The sequence below is a fragment of the Schistocerca cancellata genome, chromosome 5 (assembly GCF_023864275.1).
Source record: "Schistocerca cancellata isolate TAMUIC-IGC-003103 chromosome 5, iqSchCanc2.1, whole genome shotgun sequence".
Taxonomy (NCBI): Eukaryota; Metazoa; Arthropoda; class Insecta; order Orthoptera; family Acrididae; genus Schistocerca; species Schistocerca cancellata.
In genome coordinates this window covers 536,947,958-536,960,947 of record NC_064630.1, presented here as the reverse complement: position 1 = coordinate 536,960,947, position 12,990 = coordinate 536,947,958, and the positions used below count along the sequence as shown (strand labels likewise).

The following is a 12,990-nucleotide window of genomic DNA, read 5'->3' as shown; positions in this document are numbered from 1 at the left end:
ACGCCACCCTCGCGCCCGACAGCCAGGTATCGAGTTATGCGTAAAAAAAGCCAGAGCTCGGAAGTTCATGTGACGTGTAAAGTGGATTAACGACATCATATTGGCAAACACTTGACACACCTCCGATGCCAGTAAAAAAAAAAAAAAAAATGGTTCAAATGGTTCTGAGCACTATGGGACTTAACAGCTATGGTCATCAGTCCCCTAGAACTTAGAACTACTTAAACCTAACTAACCTAAGGACAGCACACAACACCCAGTCATCACGAGGCAGAGAAAATCCCTGACCCCGCCGGGAATCGAACCCGGGAACCCGGGCGTGGGAAGCGAGAACGCTACCGCACGACCACGAGCCGCGGACCGATGCCAGTAGCCTGCCTGCCTCCTCCTAGGACTATAGGACTACATCGCAGGTTTACTCTGTAGAGCGATCTTTTTAAATTCTCAGTAAACGTGGCTGTCTGCCACCGATAGTATTGGGAACTAGGCAGCCGCAGAGGGATACTTTGTCGCTGTATTCATGCATGTGTCAACGTCGTAACTCTCCGCGATAGAACGGCGTGAAACAGGAGGACTGCTTAAAGCTCAAGCACCTGTGATATTCTTGGCTGTGGCCACCAGTATTTTATTTTGCTAGAAGCTCGCCTTGATGCAGCTGGATACACGTGAAGTAGCATATGGTACAAAAGTGGTGTGAGGTACAAGCGACAGATGGTACAGTGTGTAACAGTCCCGTGGGAAAGTCCGCCAATTGTACTGTACTTGCTTCCGATTGGTCGACGCATTCAGGTGTTAGGCGCCAAAACGACTAACTTCTCTTATTAATTATTTACGTACTTTTCATTGTATTTAACCAAGTTTTTAGTATGACAATCTATCATTGTTACCCTACGAGTCTATCGTTTCTGTTTATTAAATTTCACTAATTTTGAGAAACATAAGAGTAACGATATTGCAGCCGAAGTGCTTCGGGTACCTTCGGGTCGCTTTGGCGCGCCTAGGAGACAAAGTACTTCGGCTGCACTAGTCACTGGGCGTTCTGGAGGGACGGACACGTGACTGTGTTTTGGGCGTTCTTCAGAGCCGGGCATGTCGTACTCTATATCGGAAGTTGGATAGAAAAGTTATCTTACAGTTAAGAAAGATATGTCGTGTGTTGTAAAAGAGAGTGTGAAATGTGTGAATATTTAAATGATAACCAAATAGGGTACATTAATGAGAAGTGTCGCCTATCATCTTTGTCAGTACTATAGATCTTGCCCTCTGTGGATGCAGAGACTAGCCATGGCAAGTGGCATCCCATAAAAAAAACACAGTCACAGGTTCAAGTTAACAGCGTAGCAGCCTCCGCCGAAGAAGGTCCCACGACCGACCAGCTGTCTTCTGCGCTGGGGACATTAGAATACGACAGGTTGGTGGAAAGAACGGTTTATTGACTCTTATTCAATCTCTCTAGATCTCTCCCGCTTCCAGATGTGACTTCCAAACGACACATAATTTACACATCCTTTGCTGTTTCTGATTACGTTCAAGTTGCTTCGAATGGTTTTTAAAAGTCCCTAGTGGTTAAGCCCTGAACACTAGAGGGTCACAGATGTCACATTCAAAGATGATGTAGCCCCGTGATGTCCGTCGAGAAGGGCTGAATCGCCCAGTTAACAGTGTCGAAAGTCGTCAAGAACGTCATCCTGTTGCCGACCACACTGTGAACTGTCGTTTTCTGCGGCGAAATGTGTGGGAATTAATTTCCCAAGGAAAGAGATGGTTTCATTGACGTCCTTCATACCACCACCTGATGTCTTTCCGTGTCGTTTCCGAGCGGCGGTGTGTCTGCAGTATTTTCCTCGGCCATTCATAAGACAACCGTATGATTTCAACGGTGAGCGTCGCGATTCTAACCTCCATCGCAGAAGCGTTAACGAAAGGGGTGAAACGTGGGTAAGCGGTGCTGTTCGGACCTTCCTATCGTATGACACGTCCACGGTGGCATTGGGCAGACTTATGGTGAAATTATGTGCTACAAGTTTCACGTCACATGAACGTCCGAACCCTGGCTTCTTTTTTGCATAAATGGACGCCTTGCTGTTTGAAGCGTTGTCGTGCCCGAATTTGACGTCGCAGGGCGCCACGCTGTTGCACCACTACAGAAGAAATTTGTAGACGCCTTTGAGCCAAATTTCAAACTTACGCGTCGTAATCAGAGACAGTTACAGGGCTTCGAAAAGCGATCTTTTAATTCATCTGCGCATTGTAGTACAAGCTATACGGCCTTTTAATATTGCTTAATGAGCTCGGAAATTCTCTATTTACAGTGAGAAAAATGGTTCAAATGGCTCTAAGCACTATGGGACCTAACATCTGATGTCATCAGTCCCCTAGACTTAGAACTACTTAAACCTAACGAACCTAAGAACATCACACACTTCCATGTCCGAGGCAGGATTCGAATCTGCGACCATACCAGCAGCGCGGTTCAGGAGTGAAGCGCCTAGAACCACTCGGTCACATCGGCCGGCTACAGTGAAATGTGTATAGAATTCTATTTGGTTAGAGTTTGTAAAATGTTTAAATGTTTATTTTATTGCATCGAATTATTAATTATTAGTATAACAACGTCTGCTAAAGTAACATTTTCAGGTGTCAACTAAAACGTACTTAGCTTTAAAATGAGTTTACCAACTACGATTTCCCATTAATGTTTGGCGTTAAAGTTTCGTTATATCATTTTCTATGAACTGTATTTCTCTGAGTTCTCATAACTGGAGCAACGTACCATTGTTTTTTATGTTAATTTTCAGTCACTCTCAAAACATTACAAGCATCCTGAATGCGTTACTCATAAACGATTGTTTGAAAAGGATATGCACCTTAGAAAAAAAATGACCTCTGTGTTTGTGACCAACTGTTTCTAACATTCTACTAGAGAGGTGAGATCTCGAATCACTTTTACTTTTATTTGATTTATTTGTTTATTGTTTACTTGAGAGTCCTTGGTGATAAATATACCTGACCTGTAGTGAATTTGCATCACGTGCTGGTGCTGCAGACTGCCACCGCTCTGCACTTGCAGACAGTTCCATGCCTCTTGTCGTCTGTGCGGGCAGTATTTATACAGGACGATGTCAGGCGAGTTGACATTTAGATGCCGCTTGTGTCATGTACCTCTTCTGTCGCAACGCTGCGAAGATCCTGGATTTCGATAACGCCGCTGGTTGCCGATCGACTAGTCGTACCAATGAACCAAGGGCAGATGCGATGGCGAAGTGCTGATCCAGCTTGTTACTGCAAACAGTGCAATTTTAATAACGATCGCTTGCATTATCCAGCGTCGCTACTCGTCAGTGGACCGGTATATATCAAATTACCTTAACTTTAATCATATTGAGAATCCTTTTGTTTTTATTTTTTCCTCTAAGTTCACGGTATCTGTCATATTCATCATCACCATCGTGAACATTTTCTAGCGCAGGCTGGCTCTGTTTGAAACATACACCTTTCCTTCTAGTCCTATTTTCCCAACATGTTTCTGCGTTCGTTCTGGTACAATCTTCGCCTCTTCTTTCAACACACTCGTCTACACCTTTCAGCCGTCTGTCCATTGGTCTTCCTCTTGGTCATTTCCTTTGCGTCTCCTTTTCATGTATCTTCTTAAGAATCCTATTCTTTTCCATTCTCTTGAAGTGCCAATACCTTTTAGCCTTGAAGTTTCCACTCAGCTTTGCAAGGATTACTTTAACACTATTTCCCTTAGCCTTTCATTCCTCATCCTGTCTCTTCTTGTTTCTCCTAGCCTAATTCTGAGGAACTTCATTTCAAGTGTCTATAATCTGCTCTCATCTCTTTTCTTCATTAGCCATACTTTAGCTGCATAGGTCAAAATTAGGATTTAGTAACTTTTATATAGTACTTTTCTTTTTCCTTTTTTTTTTTTGGGGACGCCTTGGTCCCAAACCAGGCTCCTGAAACTTCGCAGGAATGTTTCTTCCCGTCTGCCACGTTCGCCGAACTCTCATTTCTTCCATTTTCTGTGTGGCACTTTTCAAGAATCTCACACTTTTCCCCTACTTCAACTCTCACGTTCAATCTTTATTCCCATAGTTAGCCTATTTTTCTTTCTAATTGTAACATTTAGATGGTTATCAGTAAGCTAAGCTACTATGCAAGCACGTCTGCTCGTTATAATAGCTCACCACGTAACTCTGGTTCGGTGACGCCTGACTCTAAAGTACCCATTTCAGCTGATGTACGAAGAACAAATTTTTCTCGCCATTAATTACCCAAGAAGTAGTAAGAAAAGTAGTAACGTCCAGTTCTTGCTCACTAAGACGTGGGTCAATGTTTCAGTGAAAGCCCAAAACTTGTCACTGTGTCTCAGTTAGTGAGAGTTTGTGAAGCTGTTGACAGTTGTTTTTAAGGGCGACGGCCACTTATTTGTTGCTCAGGAGAAGCAATATATGTGACGCCAGTGGGTTTCAGCCTGTTTGTTGCTGTTACATACATTACCATCTTAAAATTCTAAAACATTTTAACGAAGTGGTACACCACAGCTGTCACATATTTCATGGACGACATCTTTATATACGCTATGTGATTCAAAAGTATCCTGACACCCCCAAAAACATACATTTATCATATTAGGTGCATTGTACTGCCACCTACTGCCAGGTACTCTGTATCAGCGGCCTCAGTAGTCACCGTGTGATAGCAGAATGGGGTGCTCTGCTTAGCTGACGGACATCGAAGGTGGTTAGATGATTGGGTGTCACTTGTGTCATACGTTTATACGCGAGATTACCACAGTCCTAAGCATCCCTAGGTCAACTGTTTCCGATGTGATAGTGAAGTGGAAACATGAATGGACACGTAGAGCATAAAATTGTACACGCCGACCTCGTCTGTTGACAGACAGAGACCACCGACAGCTGAAGAGGGTCGTAATGTCCAATAGACAGACATCTATCCTGACCATCACACAGAAATTCCAAACTGCATCATGATCCATTGCAAGCAGTATGACAGTTAGGCAGGAAGTGAAAAAACTTGGATTTCATTGTCGAGCGGCTGCTCATAAGTCACACATCACACCGGTAAATGCCAAACGACGCCTCGCTTGGTGTAAGGAGCGTAAATATTTGACGATAGAACAGTGGAAAACGTTGTTTGGAGTGGCGAATCACGCTAGACAATGTGGCGATCCGATGGCAGGGTGTGGGTATGGCTAATGCCCATGAACGTCATCTGCCAGCACTTGTAGTGCCAACAGTAAAATTCGGAGGCGGTGGTGTTATGGCGTGGTCGTATTTTTCATGGAGGGGGCTTGTACCCCTTGTTGTTTTGCGTGTCAGTATCATAGCACAGGCCTACATTGATGTTTTAAGCTCCTTCTTGCTTCCCACCGTTGAAGAGCAATTCGGGGATGCCGACTGCATCTTTCAACACGATCGAGCACCTGTTCATAATGAACGGCCTGTGCGGAATGGTTACACATGAATAACATTCCTGTAATGGACTGGTCTGCACAGAGTCCGACCTGAATTCTATTAGATCACCTTTGGGATGTTTTGGAACGCCGACTTCGTGCTAGGCCTCATCGACCGATATCGATACCTCTCCTCAGTGCAGCACCGCGTGAAGAATGGGCTGCCATTCCCCAAGAAACCTTCCAGCACCAGATTGAACGTAAGCCTGCGAGAATGGAAGCTGTCATCAAGGCTGAGGGTGGGCCAACACAATATTGAATTCCATCATTATCGATGTAGGGCGCCACGAACTTGTAAGTCGTTTTCAGCCAGGTGTCTGGATATTGTAGCTAAACCATTGGTTGCAGTCAAAAACTGAATTAAGTTGCTGCCAGCTTCGTTCATATAGGTCTACATGGATCTTTTTTCGGGTACCTGCTTAAGAGCAACGAACACAGACCACGATGTGGCAAAACTGTTCGTTAGAGCGATTAACTTTCAAATGCATTAAAAATTGTGGTTTAATGTTAAATTAAATAGTCAAGCATCAGTATTCTTATTGCATGCATTACAATCACACGAAGAAAAACAATATACATGCCTATTTAAGTAAATATTGTTAACTGTTTGTAATACTTCAATAGTGTTAACAATTCGTTATGCGTCAATATTTTTAACAATTTATAATGCATCAATATTGTCAACAACTTGTTACGCATCAGAGAGGAAGTTGCTGTAACGAATTGTTTGATCACATCACGGTCTGTTAACCATGGCTGTCGATATTCATGTCGGGTCTCCCGTCTGAACATAACGTCATCTTGACACAATATTTCGGTGGTCCACCTGGCCGCCATCTTCATGTGAGTACGCCGTCGCACTAACTCGCCCGAAAAACGGCCGCGGCGGATCCTTTATACGTACACCGCCTGTAGATCCATTGCTCGTGCGCGAACATAACTGCTAGGGCAAGGCACAACAGCGCACCGGTGGAGAAAACTCGCGGAAACGATAGATCGATATCAGACACTACTGACAGCTTTTGACAACCAAAACAGAGATCGTTGTTTTATAATCTCAACAAAACAGAGTTTCAACTCTCATTTAACGGATACGCCTTGTCTCTGTTTATAATATTGTCAGATAGCCGGATTTCAATAGCTTCTCTCACTACACAGTCCCATAAACGCGACGAAGGGACAACTACTTGTGTTCCATATTAGAACATTTTATGTCATTCAGTAAGACGATGTTCCGCAACCGCAGATTTTTCTGGCTGAAATAAACGCGTGTGGCGATGGTGCTCCACACATCGATCCTGGACGATACGAATCGTTTGTCCAATATAGGCTTTCCTGCAATGGCAGGGAATTTTGTAGACACCGGGCTTCCTCACACCCAAATCGTCCTTCACTGAGTCCAGCAGCGCTCTAGTCTTAGCCGGCGGAAGGATTACACTTTTAATTTCAAATCTCTTTAAATTTTTTCCTGTTTTTGAAGATACACTTCCCGCGAAAGGTGGGAATGCACCGATTTACTTGTGCCTTCTGTTGGTTATCGCGAAGGTCCAATATACAGATCACGCCGGATCTGACTGTCGCTATAACCATCCTGCTTGAACACAACTTTTAGATGATCCAGTTCTTGTGCCAAACTATCTGCATCTGAGAGGGCATAAGCTCTTTTTACCAATGTACATAGGACCCCTCTGCGTTGCTACAATTGATGACAACTTGATGCAGCAAGATATCGGCCTATATGCATGGGCTTACGATAAACACTGTGTCCTAATGTCTCACCATCCCTCAAGTAGACCAAGACAACTAAAACCTTTTCAACTTCCATCGTGAACTTAATATTGGGATCCTGACAATTAAAATGATCTAGCAAACGATACTGAACATCTTTCCCATGTGGCCATACCATAAACGTAAGTAAAATGTTTTACGCTGAGACACAAGTGTTTGCCCCTCCGTCGCGTTATTGGGACTGTATAGTAAAAGAAGCTACTGAAATCCGGCTATCTGACAATATTATAAACAGAGATAAAGGGTATCCTCTAAGTAAGAGTCGGAAACCTGTTTTGTTTGGCATTAAAAAACAACGGTCTTTGCTTCAGTCATCAAAAACTATCAATAGCGTTTGATATCGATGTATCGTTTATGCGAGTTTTCACCACCGATGCGTTGCTGTACCTTGCGCTAGAGGCCAGTCATGTTCACGCACGCGCGATGGACCTACAGGCGGTGTATAAAGGACCCGCCACGGCGCATTTGACTTCAGTTCCGGCGATTTAGTGCGATGGCTTACGCACCTGAAGATGGCGCCCGGGTGGACCGTCGAAATGTTGTGTGAAGATGTTCCGGCTGGAGACCTGATACGAATTTCATCAATTACTACGCCGGGAAAGTTCACGGAGCCACAACCATAGCTGTTGATTATCACGTGCTATTAAATGGTCCACACATATGACTGAAAGTAGCGGCAACTTAATAAAATTTTTGACAGCAACTGGTGGTTTAACTGCACGAATATGTCTTTCATGAAACACATAGCACTACATTGTAGAACAACTCATCAAACTTTACAAATTAATCTGCCGAAATAAGACCGAACCTGCGCTGTTATTTCGGTGTATCTCAGCAGCATAGATAAAAATGGGCCTCAACTCTCGCGTCTCACTAATGACGGGACCAGTACAATATTTTTGATAGTGATTCCTTAGCTGTTCAACTAGTATGCCCATTCGGTGCTATTTCATGTAAACTACCTTTTGGAGGGCACTCAGTTTCTTTCAATTAAAAAATAGTACTTAAGACGAAGTCAGCATTAAATTCTACAATAATTTATAAGAGCTATTCGTATCATCAGCCAACAGCCTTGCCGCAGTGGTAACACCGGTTCCCGTCAGGTCACCTAAGTTAAGTACTGTCGGGCTGGGATAGCACTTGGATGGGTGACCATCCAGTCTGCCGAGCGCTGTTGGCCAGCGGGGTGCACTCGGCCCTTGTGAGGCAAACTAAGGAGCTACTTGGTTGAGAAGTAGCGGCTCCGGTCTCGTAAACTAGCATGCGGCCGGTAGAGCGGTGTCCTGACCACATGCCCCTCCATACCCACATATCCATATGCAGTGAGGCCTGTGGGCTGAGGATGACTCGGCGGCCGGTCGGTACCGTTGGGCCTTCAAAGGCTTGTTCGGACGGAGTTAAGTTTTAATCATATCATCAACACATACACTCCTGGAAATTCAAATAAGAACACCGTGAATTCATTGTCCCAGGAAGGGGAAACTTTATTGACACATTCCTGGGGTCAGATACATCACATGATCACACTGACAGAACCACAGGCACATAGACACAGGCAACAGAGCATGCACAATGTCGGCACTAGTACAGTGTATATCCACCTTTCGCAGCAATGCAGGCTGCTATTCTCCCATGGAGACGATCGTAGAGATGCTGGATGTAGTCCTGTGGAACGGCTTGCCATGCCATTTCCACCTGGCGCCTCAGTTGGACCAGCGTTCGTGCTGGACGTGCAGACCGCGTGAGACGACGCTTCATCCAGGCCCAAACATGCTCAATGGGGGACAGATCCGGAGATCTTGCTGGCCAGGGTAGTTGACTTACACCTTCTAGAGCACGTTGGCTGGCACGGGATACATGCGGACGTGCATTGTCCTGTTGGAACAGCAAGTTCCCTTGCCGGTCTAGGGTTGGTAGAACGATGGGTTCGATGACGGTTTGGATGTACCGTGCACTATTCAGTGTCCCCTCGACGATCATCAGTGGTGTACGGCCAGTGTAGGAGATCGCTCCCCACACCATGATGCCGGGTGTTGGCCCTGTGTGCCTCGGTCGTATGCAGTCCTGATTGTGGCGCTCACCTGCACGGCGCCAAACACGCATACGACCATCATTGGCACCAAGGCAGAAGCGACTCTCATCGCTGAAGACGACACGTCTCCATTCGTCCCTCCATTCACGCCTGTCGCGACACCACTGGAGGCGGGCTGCACGATGTTGGGGCGTGAGCGGAAGACGGCCTAACGGTGTGCGGGACCGTAGCCCAGCTTCATGGAGACGGTTGCGAATGGTCCTCGCCGATAGCCCAGGAGCAACAGTGTCCCTAATTTGCTGGGAAGTGGCGGTGCGGTCCCCTACGGCACTGCGTAGGATCCTACGGTCTTGGCGTGCATCCGTGCGTCGCTGCGGTCCGGTCCCAGGTCGACGGGCACGTGCACCTTCCGCCGACCACTGGCGACAACATCGATGTACTGTGGAGACCTCACGCCCCACGTGTTGAGCAATTCAGCGGTACGTCCACCCGGCCTCCCGCATGCCCACTATACGCCCTCGCTCAAAGTCCGTCAACTGCACATACGGTTCACGTCCACGCTGTCGCGGCATGCTACCAGTGTTAAAGACTGCGATGGAGCTCCGTATGCCACGGCAAACTGGCTGACACTGACGGCGGCGGTGCACAAATGCTGCGCAGCTAGCGCCATTCGACGGCCAACACCGCGGTTCCTGGTGTGTCCGCTGTGCCGTGCGTGTGATCATTGCTTGTACAGCCCTCTCGCAGTGTCCGGAGCAAGTATGGTGGGTCTGACACACCGGTGTCAATGTGTTCTTTTTTCCATTTCCAGGAGTGTATTTATCCGGCTGCGCCATTCAGTACCCAGAGGAGTCAATTTGGGAAATCAGTCTTAGAACAACGTTTACGAGATGTGGAAGTAACGAGCAACGAATGAAAAAATTCTACAACCGGCGTTCTTTTCTATTCAATAATCATAAGTCTCTCTTTATTGCTTTTGTGCAATCCACTGTATTGTCTTATTATATGGTGATATCCGCACTAAACATCACAGTTATAAATCTATAATCTTCTCTTACGATCTTTGACATGTACCACTTATATCGATGACCAGTACCCTGTTTCTGAAACACTTTGTGGTCTCCCATTAACCTGTTTCTGGTTCTCCTAATTGTTTTCCAAAACAGTCTTTTCTCTTCTTGTTCCTTCTACCGTCACACTAATTTGTACTTTGTATGCGCTTTTAACTTTTCATTCGTCTTACGTAACACCTCATTCCAAATGCTTCCTGCTTCTTCTCTTTGTTCGCCGCCGGCAATCTTTTTCCATAGAATGAAGATCGCGAAATAGTATCTGAAACATCGTCATCAGATTCCTGTCAAATCTGAAGGTCGTAGAAGTCTTATTACGAATACCTGTATGCTAATTATTAGGTGCCTTCTAACAAACGTTGTATACCCGCCTAAGTACTAATTTAACGTCAGTCCGTATTGGGAGCAGTTGATGGTCTGATGGTAGTTAATTAACCACAACGGGCAATCACAGAATGAAAACTGACATTACGACTAGACTTTTAACTTATTATCGTCATATCACTCTCCATCAGTTATGTAACAACGTTGCTTATTATTCCCACATATCCTCTACTAAATATGCAGTTTTCGATCCTGCATAACAGTTCTGTGAAACTCTTCTCATATTTTTCATTATGCGTTACCGATACCCGTCACCACTCCGTGCACTACATCGCCTTTCATGAGCCACTTGTTTCGTTTCTTTAATTTTTTAGAACTGCGGATGAAAAAAATAAAGCTACATAAAAATTACAATTCAATAAAACAATAATGCATACAAAATGAAATTTAAAGAAATATTTTCAGTTCCTAGGGATTGTAAAGTCGGCTTATTCTGTAGCGTTACTGGGGTGTTACGATTTCATCGCACCATGAATGACAGACCTATTCCCCGGGCCGCATGAATGCCAGATATCCGCTGAGAGGAACACAGGGGAAGCTTTTACGACGCCAGCATACGCATTCTGACACGCTCCGTATATTGCGGAGCCTTGAATCGACACCCCGGGCGTTTCAGCAGAATAAACAGTCCAGTGTTCGTCTGTACGAGGTCCAGCCCCGTACAGTAAACATCACCCACCGACAGCCGCGCTCTCCTCCCCCCCCCCCTCCCCCACCTGCCCGTGGCGATGCGAGGCGATAGCCCAATATTTACGCTCCAGAGCACTTCGCGGCCTCGTATTTGATTACGGTTCTCCGCATATAGGTCTGACAAACAGCCACGCCGTGTGATAAATCCGACACATGTTCGCTTGTCTCAGAGGGACTCGGCTGTGGACGCCCGCGTAGCACTGAGTTCGGCAGCAGCGCTCAACGTCCGCACACCGCAATCCCTCCCCGGAGTTTCATTTCTGGCTGTTACTCAGCTGTGACCAACTACGCGTGCTCCCACGAGCGATGTTTTGCAGTAGTAGTTACGGGAAATGTGCAGTGTGCTACATATAACCTAGTGCAGCAAGTATTGACTGCAGTATCAGTATCGTATGACAGCGTCTGCTTCGTCGCATTTTATCAATCATTAATGCAAGAGACTGGTTGAGTCAGATGTCGCCAGAAACGGGTAAAAAAACGGAACAGTCTAAAATTCAGACTCAGTTTCCAAGAGTTCAGTGCTTTAGTTGATTTGGTTTCTATGGCAACATTGTCACAGCCTTGAAAACCTTGATGTAAGTCAAAGTTACGGGCAAGTTGATATTTACTAATGGATAATAACGAGTCATCATTAGTTTTGACATTTTGTGCACGGAGTGCGGTCATACTAAAAAAATCATAAAGATATGTTTATAATAAAATGAAATGCAGTGGCGAAAATTTGTGACACTGTTAAAACAATGTTGCATTTTCTTTCTACCGTTGACATAGCTATCGATACTTACAGTGATTACGGTTTTCTTACCCTGCTCTTAGTTGGTGACATTACTATGTATTTTTTTTTTTGCTCTTCTCATGATCTGTCCACTTCTTCCCTATGTTTGATTCCTTCGATACTGCCGACATACATTTCTATGGGGTTTCATTGAACACGTCGACAAAGGAGGAATGTGTAAATTCATTAATGTAGTTATAATTGGACTGACACTCCAAAAATACATTACGTTTAATTCGACAGCTTCTCCACTCTTCGTTCCAGCCGACTGAGGATCATAACAAGTATCTCTTTTTTCAAATCCTAACTGCTGCAGCGTTCGTTTCCGGCATTCTGAGCCTACGGGTTTTCAACTGCTAAAAGCAAGTAGGAAAGTTATTTGTAAATCTGTTATTATTGCTATCGTAATTATTATATTATTATGTGGTGGACATGCTAAAAGCAGTAGGAAAGTTATTTGTAAATCTGTTATTATTACTATCGTAATTATTATATTATTACGTGGTGGCCATGAACTTGTACCACAGGATGTAGTGGAGTGAGATATGGGTCATTAAAGTGCAGAATTACAACTCAAAACATTTATTAACTGAACTCATTAAATTTATTGGTAATTTTTTTTACAAACGAAGCTTACGTGCCAATTAATAGAGTAAAACAATTTACATAAATGCGATAACTGAATTGTAGCACTGGCGGCTACTTAGATAGAGGCTCGTTCACAGGAAACATGTCCTCAGAATTTCCATAGTGACCACTCAATTATAGGACG

The 12,990-nt window shown here is 44.8% G+C and overlaps 1 pseudogene; it reads left to right on the top strand.

Annotated features, from left to right (window-relative positions):
* Positions 1-8,329: 8,329 nt before the first annotated feature.
* Positions 8,330-8,447, top strand: LOC126189167 (5S ribosomal RNA; annotated as a pseudogene).
* Positions 8,448-12,990: the final 4,543 nt, after the last annotated feature.